The sequence below is a fragment of the Megalops cyprinoides genome, chromosome 24 (genome assembly GCF_013368585.1).
Source record: "Megalops cyprinoides isolate fMegCyp1 chromosome 24, fMegCyp1.pri, whole genome shotgun sequence".
Lineage (NCBI taxonomy): Eukaryota > Metazoa > Chordata > Actinopteri > Elopiformes > Megalopidae > Megalops > Megalops cyprinoides.
In genome coordinates this window covers 2,276,209-2,293,325 of record NC_050606.1, presented here as the reverse complement: position 1 = coordinate 2,293,325, position 17,117 = coordinate 2,276,209, and the positions used below count along the sequence as shown (strand labels likewise).

General features: G+C 46.8%; 1 protein-coding gene across 3 annotated transcripts in view; it reads right to left on the bottom strand.

The window, feature by feature from the left end:
- Nucleotides 1–17,117, bottom strand: part of LOC118771135 (cadherin-18-like) — a 166,998-nt gene that overhangs the window by 73,840 nt on the left and 76,041 nt on the right. The window contains exon 1 of one of the 3 annotated variants that reach the window (XM_036519022.1): nt 1,688–2,005. The exons of 1 other annotated variant lie outside the window; for it this stretch is intronic. The gene's annotated coding sequence lies outside the window, so the exon portion shown is untranslated. Of the gene's footprint in view, nt 1–1,687; nt 2,006–17,117 lie in introns of those variants that run through there. One more of the 3 variants, XM_036519024.1, reaches the window with a different exon arrangement.

The following is a 17,117-nucleotide window of genomic DNA, read 5'->3' as shown; positions in this document are numbered from 1 at the left end:
CTGTCAACGCGACGCTGGTCTGCCCCCTGCTACTCGCGGATGTTGTGCTGAGGTACTGCTCGCGCTCATCTTCCCCGGCGCTCTGTCAGCCGCTGCTGCTGTTTTTCTCTGCCCTCGATCGTGCCTCAGACACCACACCTTCAAAACGGAGTGACGGGAGCCCCTTTCCCTGAACAGGGCTGTCTGTAAGCAGGCGGAGCGCCATCAAATCAAGCTGGCTGAGGTACTACCCCCCCCCACTCCACTCCCCCTCCTCCTTCACCCACCCCGGTTACAGGATTTAACACTAAGCCTTTATGCAGGACATGCATATGACATGGGGCTTGAGCAGAAACTTAGGGAGAGACGGAGGTTAAGCACAGAACAGAGATGCAACCTGAAGCCATAACACCATCAGACATTCACTATTGCAACACCCTTCTGTAAGCCTTTTGTATAAACGTAATATTACCAAAATGGCTACTAAGGAAAACTGACGTAGGTAAAGTCCAATTCAGTCATATACAAACGTTAGCGAGTAGACTGTGTCGTCCCAGCACAGGTTATGAAGTTTAAATGATGTGTAGGGCAGGGTTTTACAGCGCACAGGCGCTGTGGACAGCATCTGAGCTGCTGGTTGTGTCAGACGCGGAGTCTCTCACTTTTCTCCCGGCGTGTTTTTGCGTGCAGAGGAACCGTCTCTCCGAATCGATACACCCCAGCAGAGACAGCGACAGCAGCCTCTGCCTGTGAAGAGACCCGCCCCTGGATTCGGTGCAAACAGCAGGGTCTTCATACGTAGGTGCTGTTTGTTCAGTCCAGGTGTTATTATAACACCTTGCTGGATTCATCTGAGGGGGCTGTTTGGGGGGGGGGGGGGGTAGGGTTATTTGATTGAATTCAATATCAGTTTTCTACAAGTTTTGATTGAACCCAGGGGTAAGCATCAAGAGGATACGGGGATGGGGATGGGGGGGGGGGGGGGGGGGGGCAAGCATGTTTGGGATGGGTGGGGATGGGGGCGTGGGGGGGGGGGGGGGGGGGGGGATTGGTACGCATCCAGCACTTTGACGCCCAGATTGAGGAAATGAGTTAACGCAGGAGCCACTGAAGCAGGGCGCTATAGCGGCTACACATCTCCCTCCCTCCTCAGCTGCCCGGCAACACTTTGCCGAAATAAACCCCCACAGCCCGGCCGCCAATCCACAACTGCGGTGCCGAGGGCTCGCCGAGGAGACCCATCTAAAAACGGAGACAGGACAACACCCACGCCACTACGTGTTAAATATTAACGCCGGTCCACACTTTCCCGCGGCAGTGTCGGAGCTGTCTGCCGCTGCACTTTCCTCCACCCCCCCAAAAAAAAAAAAAAAAAAACCCCGACGCTGCCACAAACAGACCCATCCATCTCCCCCGCGGTCACCCTTCACACCCCCGCTGCCACGGGAAGCCCCCAGCATTGCCTCCTCCGGCAGCAGCTGCTCTAAAGCAGGGAGGCTGTGCAGCCCGCAGGTGGAGGGTGAACTGAAACGCTCAGACACACACACATCCTCAGCTGCCAAATCCCTCTGCCTCTGCGCTCCGGCAGCCGTGGATCTCACAGCGTTATTTAAGACGCAGGAGTCCGCTACCCTGAAAAGTGCTCCGGTTGCCGAGAAGCGCAAAAAAAAAAAAAAAAAAAAAAAAACACTGACGGGAATCCGCTTACCTCATGATGCAGAAGTCCCGTCGGTCTGTTGGAGGCTGCAGCAGAGGGGCAGTTATACCGCCGTATATCCAAATCCAGCCCCGCTCCAGCAGAGCAGGGTGCAGAAGGCAGACCCCGTGCACAGGCTGTCTCGGAGCGCGAGCGGCTGCTGAAGGCTAAAAAGGTTCTGCTGGCCCTCACCTGCGCTCGATTCCCCTAACAGGTAAGGAGGCGTCTGACGCGAGCAGCACGGCTGTGGGAGGCTCCCCCGTCTCTCTCATTTTCCGCCGCCGTGTCTCTGACGCGCACCGCTCTCTCTGCTGCTCGCGATCCACTCCGCCGGAGCCCGCTCCCCAATCCGCTCAGCCAGCGCCACTCGCCTGCTGCAGCTCCGACGGGGAGCTCTGATTGGCCAGCTCCGCGCGCGCACACACACACTGACACGCACACACACACACACACACACACACAAGTCTGCCCTGCTTGTTTTTCACACTCCCCTCTCTCTCTCTCTCACTCTCTCTCTATCCGTCTCTCACTCTCTTCCTCTCTCTCTCGCTTTGCCCCGTTTCTTTTTGCCTCCCTCCATCTCCTGCTTTCTTTCTTTGTCTCTCCTGCTCTGTCTCTCTCTCTCTCTTTCTCTGTCTCTCTCTTTCTCTGTCTCTATTTCTGTCTCTCGCTCCTTCTCTCTGTAACTGTGGCTCTCTTTTACCTCCCTCTCTCTGCGTCTGCCTCTCTCCTGCTCACTCTCTTTGCATCTACCTCTTTTCTCTCTCTCGCTTTCTTTCTTCCTGTAACTCTGTCCCCCCCCCACTCCCCGACCTCAGAATGCATGTGCTCTCAGCCAACAGCAGTGATGCAGGAGGAGAGCTAATTAATAAAGAAAGAGAATGGGAAGACCGGAGAGAGGGACACTTGTGAGATGGCGAGATGGAGACGACTGGATGGAGGCGTTTGCCCATCAATTAAGAAAAAGGTGTGCACGCCGTTGGGGGGGGGGGGGGGGGGCGTGGGAGGGCAGGGGAGAGTACAAGACACTGGAAGCAAACAAAAACGTGTGCGCCTGTACTGGAGCTCAAAGCCCACCTCTCTCTCCTGCCCCATCCATCATCCAGCTCCTGTTGTCTCTGCCCCCTCTGTCTGCGGGAAACAGTGATTTATCTCCTAAACTAAATTTATTTACTCCCGCCCCCCCAACCCCGGCAGCACCCCCGCGGGTGTGCCCGCAGCTGGCTACTACGCCCTGCTCCGTGCGGCCTGCACGCGCTCCTGAATCCAAACGCTGTCCTTAACGCTCCGCCGTGTAATTTATAGCGTGCCGGCCAGCCCCATGGAGCTGACACAAGCAGAATATATCCCGGACTTCATTTATCGTTAGCCGTTTTCTTCTCTCTAAAACATGCGCCAACGAAACAATTTTGCGACGGCTACTCTCTCTATTAAAGCACCGCATCTGTATGGATTATGCCACGCGTTTATATTTTGGATATCTTATACACTGATTAGTGAGCAGGACTTCCCTCCCTCCTTTGCGTCCCCATGCTGTGAGTAGGAGGATGAGGGCTGCCACAGGGTAGCCTAAGTCTGCAGAATGGAGTCACCTGTGGCGAGCTCCCATGGTCCTGTTGTGGAAGCCGAGCAGCTGCGGTAAATACCCAGCTGTATGCATAGTGAATATGTAAAATGTGAAAATTGCAAGTGGTGTGTGGGGAAATGAATATTAAATAAATAATGAATGCTCCGTAAAACCACCAGCAGAGTGGTGTTGCAGCCTTTAAAGTTCAAAGTGCAGGGAGATGACTGGGCCGCTTCGTCTGCGTCAGAGGTGAACAGATGAGAAATCCTATGGCACATTTCATATGCAAGGAAATCAACAGCAGCGCGCGCACGCACACACACACACACACACACACACACACACACACACACACACACACACACACACACACACACACACACACTCTCACACACACTCTCACACACACACACACGCGCACGCACACGCGCACGCACACGCGCACGCACACTCTCACGCACACTCTCACGCACACTCTCACGCACACTCTCACGCACGCACACACACACACACACACACACACACACACACACACACACACTCACTCACGCACACTCTCACGCACACTCTCACGCACACTCTCACGCACACTCTCACGCACACTCTCACGCACACTCTCACGCACACACCCTGAGAGTAGTGTTGATTTCATTATGTATACAGGCAGATGCTGCTGCCTTTTTCCCTAGCCTAAACTCTGAGCAGCCAGCGTGTTCCCAACATTGCCTCAACGTTTGAGACCACTAAGACAGTGTGAGTGGGGGCTGAGAGCCCTTGTCCCAGAGCACATAGAACATTGGTCAGCTAATCACAGGAAAAAATAGATTACTCACTTGGATGAATCTCATTTCATGGCCCTGCATTTGGGGAGGGGGGGGGTTGGGGGGGGTCTGTAGCACTTGCCATGGGAACAGATGAATGGCCGTTCACATCTCGGGTTCAAATAAAAATGGCTTTTCGCTTTAACTGCTTTAATCCATTTCTCTTTGAGTGGAAGTCAAGGATGGGCGGCCATTTGCCTTTAAAGTAACACACATCACACCAGTCCTGCAGGAATGTGTGCTTTCCTCTGCTCTTCCAAGCAGGAGACGCCACTAACGTTCCACATGCCTCAGTAATGAAACGCTTTACAGGGAACCTCGGGGTCAGCGTGGGGTAGACGTTAAGCATAAAGCAGACAGCAGTGTAGCATAGCGGAGCAGGACTTGTAACCAAAAGGTTGCCGGTTTGATTCCCCACTGGGGCACTGCTGCTGTGCCCTCGGGCAAGGTTACCCCACAATCAGTGAATATCCAGCTGTATAAATGGATAACGTGTAAAAACTGTAACCTGTGTAAGGTGCTCTGGATGAGAGTGTCTGCTCAATGACAGTAATGTAATGTAATATCATGCAGTACAAGCCGTGTGGAGATAGTGTGTATAGGAGCTATGAATATGTTATGAGGAGATCACACGTGTAAATTGTAACTGATGTAAGTTGCTCTGGATAGCAGCATCTGCTAAACGCCAATAATTTAATGTGATGTAATGGATTAGCGCTTGTAAGGAGAGGATCGTAGGTTCAGACCCCAGGTGTGCCACCGCTGTCATACCCTTGAGCACAGCGTTTGACTCTTATCGCTTCAGCAAACATCCAGCTGTACAAACAGCTCATATGCAATACCGAATCTGAGAGAGTCCCCCCCCCAGAGAACTGCGTCTGTTAAGCATATTAATTCTGAAGCTCCCATCTGGAAATTATGCTGATGCTAAGAAGAGAAGTACAAACCAATACAACCCAACACCCACCCCAAAAAAAAACAAAAAAAACAAAGCATACCCTATCACTTTTCAGGAAGGCAAAGTAATCATTTGTTTTTTAAGTCGCGTTGCTCCTGTGACTCTCATGGCTCTGCGCGCACAGACGGTGAAACCATTAGCCAAGTGCAGGGGAGGAGGTCACCGCTCCCCCGACCTGTAAACCGCAGACACTACCCCGAAGTTAGCTCTGCCTGGTTAAGTCATTTATCCCGCAGCGAGATTATAAAAGGCCTCTGACGATGGCGACTGCTGCACGAAGCCTGGCTCAGAGCGGGGACGCCGAGGCGGGAAGCCTGCTAAGACGTCTCCGTCCGTATTTTCACCGGGCGTGATCTAAGCGACAGGTCAGCCCGGGATTCTGCAGAGCGCCGCCGGTGAGGACGACAGGAGGCGAAGGGGTCTGAGCGGCGCGTCGGGGGCAGACTGCGGGGGGAACGGCAGCGCTGCTTGGAGCGTCGTGCTCGACAGGCCGTGACCCCGCTGTTAAATGTCTCTCTCTTAATCTGTGTTAATGGCCTCGCAGGAGGGAAAGAGGCGCAGTTTGAAAAGCTCAGAAACTACAACGTCAAAGAGTCAGGTCAAGGCAGGTGAAACTATTCCTCTTAAAAAGGTCAAATAAATAAATGGGGAAAAAAAAATAATTTGGAGCACGACTCTAATAATGGAACACTCCTGGACACGTATATCAAAGTCATCAAGACCGTGATATACAACAACTATAATTGAAGACTTAAAGCAATATTTTGAACTGCAATCCATTTTACATATACTGCATTTCAGCACTGATTCTAAAATATTTCATTAAAATACAATGTCAGAAATTTCTCTCTGAATCTACAATGCTGTGTGCATGTTGTAGAATGAACTCTGAACATCTTCTCAGCATATCTATGGAACCGCAAACACAAGACTGGGAAAAATAGATCAATCTCTCCTATAATTTAGTGTCTTTCTGTATGTTTCTGAAAAAATCAACACGGTGGTTCAAATCACCCTTTCATTTGCGCATTCATGGACATGGGCTTCAGAAATCTGCATCACATCTGACAGCCATTACAAACACAGTCATTCTCAGCTTAATTCATATATGTACAGACCTATTATGCACTTCGTGGTTTAACTAAATTGTAAACCGTAACCTTATCGGCTAAGACATTATGTTTAATGCTAGGAAACATTATATTCACACATATTTCCCTTGTTAATTACCATGTAACTTCTGTACATCCGCATAATTGGTAGTGCATTAACTTGGCTTTTCAATATGCAAAATGAACTGTTTATTTTAAATGTCAATTACATGCAAAGCCATTCCATGGAACCTACAAATTTGTCTCATTCTCTTTCTCACATGACAAGAATATCAATATTACAACTGGGTGTAAAACAGTTACTTGGAATGAAATATCAACAATGTGTTTGCTGGAAGAACATTTTAATTCATAGCCATTCATTCAATCTCAGAGCTTTAAGTGTCTCAGAGGGAGATAAGTTTAACTGCTGTGAGGTTCATTTTTTCCCCTTAGTGACCACAAGTTATGTAAAACACTTTATAACAAGTATGTTATAAAGTGTTTTATAAAAAAGTTGAACGCCGCCAATGAGAACCCCCCCCCCCCCCCCCCGCCAGCCCGCGCACAGCAGTCATTACCCCCTCCTCCATCTGACCAAGAGAGACAGGGGCTTTCATATTTAACATTGTGTTACCATGCTGGGCTCTGACCCAACAACCAGCTGGTGTCACGACAGACAAAGAATGGCAGCTGAACCAGTCACATTCCGCTGCACCGGCTCAACAATCTGTTGTTGACATTGCAGTCTGAACCTTTCCTGGTTTAATGGCAGAGGCAGCATAATGAAGCCAGCGCAACACCACTGCATGCCTCTTGGCAACGGCTCGAGAAACGGCAGCGCTCAAACGAGCAGTGTCTGTGTGCGTCCTCTCTGTGCTGTGACCGACGTCCAGGCGTCAGACGCTGCAGACCTAACGATGTGACGCAGACATCAGGGAGCTCGAAGTTCACAGAACTAACAAGGTGACATAGACGTTAAGGAGCTGGACTCGTCACCTGCAGGCGCAGGTGTGAATGGCAGGTGAGAGGCTACATTCTCACTCCTGAGTAGTGTGCAGAAACCAATCACATCAGCAAATGCACACCTGCAGAGGTATACAACATATATGAATAAATCCCACCTATATACATATCCCTGGACATGTGTTACTAAGAAATATCTTCCCTATTTCCCTTTTGCTACCATGGCCACCATGCAGAAACAAGCCAAGTACGGCATCCCATAAATGGCAGCCGGCATTCATCCTTCATCCTCATTTATAATTGCCTGTATTTCAGGGTCCTTTCAAATAATTGCTGCCTTTTTCACACTAAAAGAAAACACAAGTTCTGTCCTTTACCTCACATCTCATATCAGGGAGTTCTCTCAGTAGTGGATGACACTGTTAGCCTGTATAAAGCGCTCCTCAATAGAAGAATGGGAAAAGAATAATGGATTGCACACCATTACAGCAGCACCACCGCTGCTGATCTAATTCAGTATTAATTAAACAATGACTGTCAGAGAGTTTTATTAACAACAGGCTAATTAGTCTCAAAGGCAGCTGGGTCAGATGCTGCAATCATCCGGAGTCAATGTTGCTAAAGTAAATGCAGGGATAAGCCTTACCCTATCCATTATCTGCAGATCCAGGTGTCACTGCGCTTTCTTTTACCAAACAATCTTTATTTTAATGTGAATACTGTTTTTGAAATGCAATACAGTGAGATGAGTCTCTGTCCTTAGGTAATATTTATTTTTCCACTCTTCAGAGCCACTCTCATTTGACACAAGACCAATTTCATCAAAAGATGATGGAAACAAAGTCATTTTATGTGTATGAAATATCACTGTTTCCCTGTTCATAGATACAAGTAAAGGCCTGTGATTTAGAAACATAAACAAATTTAACAAATCATAAACATGACAACAATTCCATTATCCTCAGATATGAGATTTTTGGGAAAAAAACATGTATTTCTTATTCACATTTAATAATTGGAATTATACTGTATGACAAGCTTTCCATTTCTGGAGATTTTTTTGTTTGTGTTAGATGAACAGCAGGGGCTTCAATCTGCAGCTACACAGGGCAGATTCCGCTATCTTAATGGAGAATGTCACTCAGCAGCGAGAAGAGAAAAAGAGGAAAGAATGTTTGAAGAGTTCGATTTCAAAGCCGCCTGATTTGTGATAACGGGTCCCGGGTGCGGGAGTGAGGCTGTTTGTTTAAGCCTGCAATGTGGTCTGAGCAATACGAGCCGTCTCCGGCTAGACCTCCATGCTACGCACTGCTCAGACGAGACTTCCATACTATGGGCTTCTGAGACCAGACCATTATGCTACACAATGCTCAGAGTAGCCCTTCATGCGTTGCATTTCTAAGGCTAGACCTTCACACTACATGCTTCTCAGACCGGACCTCCATACTATGCACTGCTCAGGCTACACCTCCATGTTACGCACCCCACCTACACACCTCGACGCTACACACGAAACAGCCACGGGGTGCTGAGTCACATCTACAACACCGCGAGAAATTCCCCGGCTGGTGTCTGTGCCTAATCGATCCACACCCTTATCGTCCCGGAGCAGGACGCAGGCACGGGATTCAGAGTCCTGTCGACAGTCTCAACCTCATTGCCCGTGGCTGCTTCACAGACATGAACCGATACAGCACACACACACTACAAAATGCAGCTTTGCGGCACCCAGCTCTCAGCGGATGAATGAAAGACGTGGTAAGCAGTTCACCACTGGCTATCAGCATATTCTGTATAACTGTATAACACAGGTGTGTTTCTGTGTTTGTCCTTCATCAGCTTGCTTGAAAGAACAAAGAAGGACAAGCTTGTAAAAGAAACCTCCATCCCTTCACAGTCAGCTGCGTGTAACGATGGAAGAGTATAAAAACCTTTTTCTTTTACTGCTTCGCAAGGGTAGCTAAAGGAACCAGACTTTATGAAACAATACGTATGTGTATACAATATATGCATACGTGTGTGTGTGTGTGTGTGTGTGTGTGCTTGAGCGTGTGTATGAGTGAGTATGTGTATGTGTGTGTGTGTGTGTGTGTGTGTGTGTGTGTGAATATATAATTTCTACAAAAGTATGTGTGTGTCTGTGTGTGTATGAGTGAGTATGTGCTTGAGCGTGTGTATGAGTGAGTATGTGTATGTGTGTGTGTGTGTGAATATATAATTTCTACAAAAGTATGTGTGTGTCTGTGTGTGTATGAGTGAGTATGTGCTTGAGCGTGTGTATGAGTGAGTATGTGTATGTGTGTGTGTGTGTGTGAATATATAATTTCTACAAAAGTATGTGTGTGTCTGTGTGTGTATGAGTGAGTATGTGCTTGAGCGTGTGTATGAGTGAGTATGTGTGTGTGTGTGAATGAGCATGTGAGTATGCACTGTGTACAAATGTGTTTGCGCGCGCCTCTGAGATTGTGTGTGTGTGTGTGTGTGTGTGTGTGTGTGTGTGTGTGTGTATGTGTGTGTGTGTGTGTACGTGTCTGAGTGTGTGCGTGTGTGCATGTGTGTGTGAGAGTACTCTCAGCTCTCAGCCAGCAGCATTTCTGAAAACACAGGCCAGCGCTGGCCTCTCATTTGTGTTGGTCTACTTGAAAGCAGAGCAGACAGAAACAATATAGCAAGCTGGCCTGGCTTCAAGCGCGGTCATTTCAGGGAACAGGGACCCCAAACACTCATGTCGCTGTGATGGACCAGGCACCAAAGCCAATTTCCACCCAATGTGTACAGTACTGATTCATTGTGTTCTCACTCACAGGAAGCGAGCAGCAATCCTTAAGGGCCAGAACTGAGCACTTCTCCAAAACACGCTTCCATGACAACAAATGATCTTGCCCATTTGGCTGGCTCTAATTGTGACCCTAATTATTTTCTCCATATAAAAGATTTCCTCCGACAAGTACTCAGTTATGACATCTCTGGAAAATGAAAGCATCAGAGTTTATTTTTCCTTCAGCCGGGGCTAATTGCAGTCCATTTCTGTTGCATTCCATCCTTAAGTTTTAAAGCTCAGGCAAAGGCTTTTAAGTGCAAGGGCACTACCTCTGTCTTTAAACAGGTTATTACTGTACACTACCCCTAATGTTAAGGGCCTGTGTCATCTATAAATGAACCGTGCTGTTTATTTCCAGCAGCAAGCTTGACTACAGTCTGAAACCACCAGTGTGATTGCATATGTCCATGCACGTGTCTGTGTTTGATAAATAATGAAAATGTCTCAAATATAAATCAAGGCTTATTTTAAAAACAGTCAAAGCAAAGTGGCAGTTCAGTCCACTTCTGTCTCTAAACCGTTTAAACTTCATTTAGCTTCAATTAACCCGCAGAAAACAGTAAGTGTAGATCACTGTTAGCACGGCCAGGATAGTCAATCTTCATCATGGAATGTAATCCGCCCCCACACCAACCCTCCAAGGACAACAGCAGCCATAGCCAATGAGGAGTCTACAGGTATCTCAGCACTGCGGGTATACCTGCGCACACACACACACACACACACACACACACACACACACACACGCGCATATGCGCACACAGACAGACAGACAGACACACATATACACAGACAAACAGACACACAGGCAGAGACACAGTCATATCACAGACAAAGACAGACAGACAGACACACACACACACACACACACACACACACACACTTGCATATCAAAGGAGGTTGCAATACCCAGAGATGTCTGTGACCTTAATCCAGCTGTGGGGTTCTCCTGGGTGTTAAATATATATTCATCTTTTTCCAAGAACACTTAAACTTTCACCTCACATTAGACTTCACATATTACACTTAGAAAATGACATATCTCACATATTAGTCAAACTACTACTGATTGTTACTTTTTTTTCCTTTTAAGAATAGCCCAAGGTGCCCTTCGGTTAACAGCGAAACTTCCATTTTATGTTGCTGAAGTAGTAATTCAATAAGACTAAAATAAAGAGCTCCTTTGAGCTCTAAAGCATAACAGTGTCAAAAAATGAATACATCGCAGCCGCCGTGACAGCACTCATTTTGTGGATAGCTCTCAGAATTGTTTCGTTGAATTATTTTTAATGAAAACATACAGGAACATTTATAATTGCCTTTAATGGCTGTGAGGGGTAAAGGTTTTTGGGTTTTTGATCAGGATGAGGTTTCGGGAGTTTGATCAGGGGGCCTTGGTCTCGTGTGGTGGCGTTCTGCCTTTATTTCCCATGTGTGCCCCCCCCCAGGCTAATCTGGGGAAAATCCCGGCAGGATTAAGCAGGATTACAATTTGAGGTTATAATCTGTTACGTTAGCCGCTTTCTAAGGTTATGATTATGCCAGGCTTTGATCTCAGCTATATCACTGTAAACTGCACAGACAGTAATTTTGAAATGAATAAATAACTTACACGCAATCAAAACAATAATATCAGTAGAAGCAGCAGCAGCAGTAGTAGAAATAGTATAATGATGATGGTAATTATTATCATTATCTTATTAATATTATGCATTTAGAAATGTACGCAATGAACACGACAGCTCTGGAAATAAGTGCAATACAGAGGGCATTATTCTTTTCAATACGATTCATTATCACTTGGGTTACACACTGCTGCGGAAATTAGCTTCATGGCGGGTCATGAGCCTTTCCTCCCCGGCCTCCATCTTCTCTCACATATAATTGCTATCAGGATACGATCTGTCGGGCCGTTTTAAGATGTTGGCCCACGGTACGATTAAAACTAAACAGGGAGAGGCAGGCCTTCCGGCCAACTCGCAGCGTTTTTTGTATAAATTATGACACTTGTCCTTGGAAAGTTGAGGGCACGTCGTGCTATTTCATAATCCATCTTTTGAAAATTCATACAACTGTGCAGTCACGACGACGAGGCTGTGAGAGAGAGAGAGAGAGAGAGAGAGAGAAAGAGAGAGATGTCTTTTTGTCCCAGGGGGTGCAATTAAAAAATGGTTAGATTCCCCCTGTCCTGAACGGGAGGGTTGAAAATAGCTTTCCTTCTGATGAGACGATGTCACTTCTAAGGAAGGAGGATTCTCTCTCTCTGGTAGGGTCCTTTGGTTTGGGGAAAGCCGTCTTATCTCCTGAACAGAACCCCATGCCTGGGCGTTGCTGACGTGGGGGGATCCAGTCTCACATGTACTGGCCCTTGGTTTCAGGCCTGACAAATTTCACAGTCAGGACTTCTGTGGCTGATCGTCATCTCTGTGTAGCCTCTCTCAAAAATAACCCTGCCTCCCCAGTGGGCGTTCTTTCCTTTGAATGCATATTCAGAAGAAAAGAGACATGCTGACAAGACGAATTTTGGTCGCACTTGTAATGTTTCAGCGCTGTTTTAAGCTGGAATGCAATCTAACACCGATCATGCAGCCTTACCACAAGAGTAACGTATTAGGGAGTAGTAGTAAGTATACACAAAAGTATACACATACAAAATGTATGTGTTTATGTGTGTGTATATTATATACAGTTGTGTGCGTATATATACACTGTATACATACGCAGTATGTAATACTTTAACTATTTTGTAATTGAGTTTGACATTTTGGTATTAATTTCAGAGACAAGAAAACTATACAGGTAAATTATCCCTCCTTAGTAAAGGTTCTTCTCCTCTCTAATTCCGTGAGCCATTGTTCTCGTTAATGCAAGGCCTGAAACGGAAAACGCTCTTGCGTGTAATGGCAGAGGTACACGCTAAGCTGCAAAGGTGAACCCTAGTCACAGCCCCCTTGTAGTTTCGCATTCGTCGGAATGTAAAACCTGAATTAAAACTGAGCTCTGCGTTCACAGCCATCATTGATTACGCAGCCTCAATATACCACAGCAAACCAATATACCATTAGACCAATACTACTGTCCCAATCAGTATACTGCTATACCAAAATACCAATATGCACCACCCCAATCAGTATACTGCTATACCAAAATACCAATACCCACCACCCCAATCAGTAAACTGCTATACCAAAATACCAATACCCACCACCCCAATCAGTATACTGCTATACCAAAATACCAATACCCACCACCCCAATCAGTACACTGCTATACCAAAATACCAATACCCACCACCCCAATCAGTATACTGCTATACCAAAATACCAATACCCACCACCCCAATCAGTACACTGCTATACCAAAATACCAATACCCACCACCCCAATCAGTATACTGCTATACCAAAATACCAATACCCACCACCCCAATCAGTACACTGCTATACCAAAATACCAATACCCACCACCCCAATCAGTACACTGCTATACCAAAATCACCAATATCCATTACTCCAGTCAGTATACCAATACACCCACATACTAATATTGACCACTTCCATCTTTATGCCAATATGCCAAAATACCAATAGCCCCCACCTCAGTCAGTATGCCAGTATACCAAAACACCATTCCCAGTATTGGCAGACATGGTGTAAGCTAAGCCCCGGCAGAGTATTTGGGGGGAATTGGGACTGGACACCAACAGGCAGCAGGCTCTCTGTCAGGGTGTAGTTGGGCTGTGGGTCTGCTTTACAGATCCTATAGGCTCATTATGATGGAGGTACACAGATGAAGCTGAATCAGGAAGAAGCCTTCAGCATCAGTATCTGCCGAACGAACGATGTTCAAGCGTCAACAACCACATGGACATGATGGTACCAGGAGAAGGCTCTGGTCCACAGAGGAGGAAAAAAAAAACAGAACAAAATGCAGAAGGAGTGTGACTTAAATGCACATTAAAAATGCATTATTTCTTCATCTGTTCTTGCTTTCTTGTGCATTATTTCAAGTTTGTCGATCACTGGGGAAAAAAAAAATAATAAAAAATTGAAAGAAGAGGAAGACGATAAAAGAAAGACAAGGCGCACAGAGATGGCAGTGAATAGAGACCTTAGAATCACTCCATTTGTTTGAGTGGAGCAGTCATGACATGCAATTACAGGCATGCCATCCCTCATCAGCCAACACGGGGGCAAACTAAAATAGAATTTCCACTTGCACATGGAGAGAATTATGCTGCATTCTTACAATTAACCTCATTAAAAAGATGAATGCCGTGATAATATGCTGATGCATTAATACGAATTCTTCAGATGATATCCTGAGTTCTGCTGTCTAACATTTATTCTTTCAGATATGAAAGGTTATTTCTATGTAAATTGAATATAATTATTAACTCAACACCTTTTTTGTTAGAAAAGGTGACAATTTAGAAGAATCGCTTGTCTGTCTTAACATGTTACAAAGACGAGAAAATCCATTAACATCATAACAGAGTAAGTATTATAAAGGCCGTATGATTTTTGTGTGTCAGGAGGGACATTTCAATTCAAATATAAGATGAGGGAAAAAAAAAAACATTAATTAAACTAAAGGTCCTGTGAGTCAAGCTTCTGAGGGAAGAAACAGTGTTTAAAACAATAGCACTGACAGCATGTCAACACACACCAGAGGAGACTCACTTCACGTGCTGATCCTTTTAATTTAACATTTATTTGTTCAGTATTGTTTAACGTTTTCTCCTGTGTGTATGTATTTGTATGTACATACACTGTGGTATACGCACTGTATACTTGGACACATATATTACATTCTTCAGAGTGTGTGTGGGGCGGGGGGGGGGGGGGGTGGCGGGGGCTCACCCCAGCCACAGAAAAATGGGGGTGTAAATGAGCAGATTGCATGGATGAAGGGATGAATCAATGAATGAATGATGCATAAGAACAATGGATTTAAGACTGGGTGAATGCTCAATGAGTGAGTGAGTGAGTGAGTGAATGAGTTCTTTACGCAGAACTCACACAAGATACTCATTTCAGCTCTGCTACACAGGCGTGGCTCCACAGCTACTGCGGGCCTGGCAGTGAGCCAGCCGACGGGGTTCTGTGCTCTCTAATGCAAAGGAGCCCTTTAAAAAGGGATCACTAAACTCTCACTCTGTCACGTCCCACCGGAGAGGTTGGGCGGGACTGCCCATCTCCTCCACACTGCTGCCCTGGTGATGGGGTGGAGACTGAACCCAGACTTCCTCTCATCGGCCCACTCCTACAGGAAGCTAGCCTGACAGCTGTGGTAATCTGGGGTTTGCAGAGTTTATAGGAATAAACCTCCCTCACCTGCAGTCCATACGGCTGTGTGTGTGTGGTAGGTGCGAGAGCGCTGATGCTAAATTCATTCGTGCTTTATGTGCAGGTGTATTTAGCCCATTCAGTTCGCCGGTGCATGGCCTGCAGGAACAGCTTGCAGGTCCTTACGGGAACTGACAGCAGATTAATATGGGGCCTTTATTTGTGTTTGTATGTGCAGAAGTCAGCTGTTAGCTTTCTCTGTTTATTCTGATTGTTCACAGGTTAAAAAAATGGCCGTCATAGATAACTCCCGTCCTCTACCTTCCTGTCCGAGGCAGCAGACTGTTGTCAGAGATTCAACTGAGCTGAAAGAAGGCAATAACTACCCCTGACCCGGCCGTGATCGTTCACCAAATATGTCATACGCCGGGTCAAAGGTTAAAACGAAAACACCGACCCGCAGTCGTGAAGCGGTCAAGTCCGACAACTGGTGTCAGAGCAAACGGATGGTGCCGGCATGGCCTCGGCCCTCTTCGCTCGCAGAGAGGATCGGTCGGGTCACTCGGCGACCGCCCGGCTGTCTGGCCCCTCCGCTCGGGGGAAAACGCCTGAGCCGTGTAATATCTGTCCCCAGAGAAAAGCCTCCGTGCTTCGTCTCCGCTGCGGAACAAACTGTCAGAAGCAGACGGAGCTGTTTATGCGGCCGCTGTTTTTTAAACATTTCAATATCCGTTACAGGCGTTGCCGACAAAGTGCCACATATCCAACGTGAAAAACCACAGGGAAATGTTTGACTTTGTGTGCTGCACCCGCTGTGTATGTTGTGAATTTGAAGGTGTAACCCCCTACTCATCTCCTGGTGTCAAACAGGCTGTGTTGAAGTTTGTCTGCATTGGAGAATGAAGGATGGGGGGGGTCCATCCCCCTCTCTACTCATCATACAAGCAGCACCTGGGGATTTGATGAAAGGTACAGAGCTTTTGGACATCGCCAGCCTCTGCACAGTCAACAAAATGAAAGATCCTCTGTCCGGGAGGGAGGAAGAAAAGGAAGGAGGGTGAGGGGGGGGGGGGGGGGGGGCGAGGGGGGCCGGAGGGGGGCAGCAGAGACAGAGAGAGGAGCACTGGGAATCAGATCTGGTTCATTTAGCTCTCGCTAAGTCTTCCTAATGAGATCTGAGTACCGCAGGATCCGCTGCGCTTAATTCTACAGGATCTCAGCGCTTAATTTATATGGGGTCACGGTTTGGACAGGAAGTCGCTTCACCCAGCGATCCAGGTGGAAATGAGACAATGACGGAAAGGTGAGTCTGAGACCTGCCCTCCAAGGTGGGGACATCCACAGCACCCTCGTGGTGAAAAGCTATACCTGATGTGCAAGAGCGTGAGCATGCAAAAGTCACCAAAACAGACCGGGATGTTGCAGTAAAGAGAAGTAAGAATTCTCGGGCGTTACATGTGACCCCCAGTGAATTATGCTTCAACATGTTGATGTCAAGCTCTCGACATTTGGAGCGGTGTAAAAATTATCTGCATCTTTGCTCAGGGTTTTTTTTTTTTTTTTTTTTTTATTTTTTTTACACTTTCCTCCCAGCCCTGAGGCATGACTCACCAGAAAAAAAAATGCTTATGAGCATATCGCAGGTGACGGTCTACTGTAAATGAGAACCTGCCTTCTCATATGTAACAGAGCTCAGGATACGAACGGTGATGTTATGGCTGTGGAGTCATGAGAAGAGCTCTGAGTGTGAGTGAACCGGGGCTGGAGTTCTGTTCCTGTGGACCTTCTACTGTGACATCACAAAGGTTCCTGCTGCCCCAGCTGACCCCCCCCAAAACACAGGGTTACATGTTTACCAAGATTTTGATTGTACATGTATAATTATAGGTGCATACAATAATTAAAATGATGCTGCATACACACGTACACAC